Here is a 4,270-nt window from a genome sequence, read left to right on the forward strand (position 1 = left end):
TGGCTGCCAAATTCTATGCTTACTTTATGGCAGTGATGTCAGACCAAGGATGATGATAAGCAATCTAATGCAGGTGTTTAATTTACTCATATACAAACAATATTGCATCTGAGAACAATACAACACAAAAATCAAGGTAAAGGCATACTGGGGACAAGAGATAGTAAGATTTGAAGTGCTCACTGAGAACAAAAATTTAGACTGTATTTTACTCAACTATCTGTGAAAAAAGAAGTCTTGCATCCTACGATGCTGAGCACAGAACTTAATCACGTAGTTTTGTTACAAAACTTGGAAAAAGAAATGGATAGTTTCCAAACAGATATAGTGGGAATTAGTGAAGTAAGTTAAAAGGAAGAACACTATTTATGGTCAGCTGAATACATGGTTACCAACAAATAATCAAACAGCTGTTATGCAAGAGTACAGCCAATAATGAACTAGAAATAGGAATGAAGTGATCAGCTATCAGCAGCATAGGAAACTATTATAGCCAAATTAACATCAACCCATGACTCACCACAGTAGTGCAAATACATATGCCTACTAGCTCTCCACCTGTTTAAGAGATTGAAAACAAGTATGCTGAAGAAAAAGAAATTAACCAGTACTCCATTTTCTTGTGGCACTGAAATTATCTCCACATTTTTCATTTGCCAGTGATACCCACCGCAAATAAAAACTGCAGATTCTTCTTTGGTTCATTTCACTTTTGATACAAATTGTTCTAGCTTTGCAGATGTCAGCAAAGTTCAATCCAGGCAGAAGGAAGCCATGCAGGTATTGTATCAGGAAAGTGCATCCATTATATAATTCTTCCAGAATGAGATTTTCACTCTGCAGCGGAGTGTGCGCTGATATGAAACTTCCTGACAGATTAAAACTGTGTGCCGGACCGAGACTTGAACAGGACCTTTGCCTTTCGCGGGCAAGTGCTCTACTAACTGAGCTACCCAAGCACGGCTCATGCCCCGTACTCACAGCTTTACTTCTTTCTTGTTTCACATGTTTTCTGGAGAATATTATAAAAGAAGAAAAAACTTCCAGGATCATTCACGTATGAAATCAAAGCTATTAGAGAACTCCTTTCAGCTGACACCAATTACAGACAGACATGCGGCATTCCACTCTTATACCCTAGGTCCTTGTTCCCTGAAGTACTTTTATGTCTTTGTTGTCTATCTTAAATATTTTTGATCATTCAGAATCAGTTTGGCAGAAGCAGGGAGACAACAGCAGCATCTAAGCTTTCTTTGTTAATAAACATCAGTGTGATACTGCAGTGTGGTAGGTGTTGTGTCTAGACAAGACAGCCTAGACACAATGAGAGGAAGCCGAAAGGCACGCGCTTAAACTCACGCAGGCTGGAGTGAGGTCTGAAACAGGATATGTAATGAATGCTATAAAGAAAAGTACGTAGCTTCTGGAATACTTAACTTTAATCCACATTTGTAGAACATCGCTCTTGTTGATACAGAAGTATAATAGCAATAATAATCTCCATTTCACTATACACTGGTAATGGCGCCTTGCTAGGTCGTAGCCAATGTAGCTGAAGGCTATGCTAACTATCGTCTCGGCAAATGAGAGCGTAATTGTCAGTAATCCATCTCTGGCAAAATCGGCTGTACAACTGGGGCGAGTGCTAGTAAGTCCCTCTAGACCTGCCGTGTGGTGGCGCTCGGTCTGCTATCACTGACAGTGGCGACACGCGGGTCCAGCGTATACTAATGGACCGCGGCCGATTTAAAGGCTACCACCTAGCAAGTGTGGTGTCTGGCGGTGACACCACCTGGCTGGTGTTGAGTGGGAGGATACTGGGCCACAAATTTACTAACATATTTATTAAAATCACAAACAAATTTATAAAAATGCCTAAAATAACCCTATTCCCAGAATAAATTAAGTTCCAACAGCACAACTGTTGGTGGATATTACACAACTTTCAGAAATGAGTGACTGAAATTTAGAAATTTATTTTTTAAGAATAACATTAAGTAAAAAAAAAACCTGATAGATGCTTAGCACACAGGTCTAATTGCACCACATGTTTATGAAAGTAACCTGCATATTCCACATTACAAGTTTTGAAAACAGACACTGTACATACACTAGAAAAAGGTGAATGTTGCACATGAAGCACTCGATTCCAAAATAAACAGCACACAGTATATTGGACGCTCACCATAACTTCTTGCAGATTGAAGTGTAAGTTGAGAACTGCCCATCCAAGGGCTGCCATCAAGTAGGTGTTATGATGAATTTCCTAAGAATCAGAAACCAATGGACATTATTCACCAGACGACACTACTCTACACAGTTCTTGAACCTGGCAGACGGGAGCCCACCAACCCAGCGGTCACAGGCTTCTTGCAAATTCAGATGCCAAGAACAAGTCAGGTAATGTCCATCTTTCAGAGATAGATTTTTCAATGAGCAGTCTACATGGCCCCAGCCAACACTCAATCCTACCGAACCTGGAATGACCAAAAACCCAATTTTTCGCATCGTACCAAGGACACTGTCAGCCATGACATCACAGCATTTACTTCAACCGCTGGCTAGCACACCATTCAGCTTCCCGTGACTTTGATAGTGTCTCCCGGCTGTGACAGTGCTTAAATGCTGGTCTACAGACATGAGCATTGCAGGCAACGAACAGCTCAAGAAGCTATTGTGGCCAGAGAGGCTAATAATAAGAAAGAACTATTCATATCAAAACATGCCCAACTGGCACAGATACCAACTCAAATTCTTGTTAGAAATTAAGAAAGATGGTTTCAACTGACTGTCTTCATCCATGACTTTCAGGATGCATTGTGAGAAACTACAGGGTTGTCCATTGATAGTGACCAGGCCAAATAGCTCACGAAATAAGCATCAAACGAAGAAACTACTAAGAATGAAACTTGTCTAGCTAGAAGGGGGAAACCAGATGGCGCTATGGTTGGCCTGCTAGATGGTGCTGCCATAGGTCAAACGGATATCAACTGCGTTTTTTTAAATAGGAACCCCCATTTTTTATCACATATTCGTGTAGTATGTAAAGAAATATGAATGTTTTAGTTGGACCACTTTTTTCACTTTGTGATAGATGGCACTGTAATAGCCACAAACGTAAAAGTATGTGGTATCACGTAACATTTCACCAGTACGGACAGAATTTTCACCCCCTTCCCCCATGAAACATGGACCTTGCCGTTGGTTGGGAGGCTTGTGTGCCTCAGCGATACAGATGGCCGTACCGTAGGTGCAACCACAACGGAGGGGTATCTGTTGAGAGGCCAGACAAACATGTGGTTCCTCAAGAGGGGCAGCAGCCTTTTCAGTAGTTGCAGGGGCAACAGTCTGGATGATTGACTGATCTGGCCTTGTAACATTAACCAAAACGGCCTTGCTGTGCTGGTACTGCGAACGGCTGAAAGCAAGGGGAAACTACAGCCATAATTTTTCCCGAGGACATGCAGCTTTACTGTATGATTAAATGATGATGGCGTCCTCTAGGGTAAAATATTCTGGAGGTAAAATAGTCCCCCATTTGGATCTCCGGGCGGGGACTACTCAAGAGGACGTCGTTATCAGGAGAAAGAAAACTGGCATTCTACGGATCGGAGCGTGGAATGTCAGATCCCTTAATCGGGCAGGTAGGTTAGAAAATTTAAAAAGGGAAATGGATATGTTAAAGTTAGATATAGTGGGAATTAGTGAAGTTCGGTGGCAGGAGGAACAAGACTTTTGGTCAGGTGATTACAGGGTTATAAATACAAAATCAAATAGGGGTAATGCAGGAGTAGGTTTAATAATGAATAAAAAAATAGGAGTGCGGGTTAGCTACTACAAACAGCATAGTGAACGCATTATTGTGGCCAAGATAGACACAAAGCCCATGCCTACTACAGTAGTACAAGTTTATATGCCAACTAGCTCTGCAGATGATGAAGAAATTGATGAAATGTATGACGAGATAAAAGAAATTATTCAGGTAGTGAAGGGAGACGAAAATTTAATAGTCATGGGTGACTGGAATTCGTCAGTAGGAAAAGGGAGAGAAGGAAACATAGTAGGTGAATATGCATTGGGGGGGAAGAAATGAAAGAGGAAGCCGCCAGGTAGAATTTTGCACAGAGCACAACTTAATATCATAGCTAACAACTGGTTCAAGAGTCATAAAAGAAGGTTGTATACATGGAAGAAGCCTGGAGATACTGACAGGTTTCAGATAGGTTATATAATGGTAAGACAGAGATTTAGGAACCAGGTTTTAAATTGT

This window comes from Schistocerca nitens, chromosome 5, assembly GCF_023898315.1.
Source record: "Schistocerca nitens isolate TAMUIC-IGC-003100 chromosome 5, iqSchNite1.1, whole genome shotgun sequence".
Taxonomy (NCBI): domain Eukaryota; kingdom Metazoa; phylum Arthropoda; class Insecta; order Orthoptera; family Acrididae; genus Schistocerca; species Schistocerca nitens.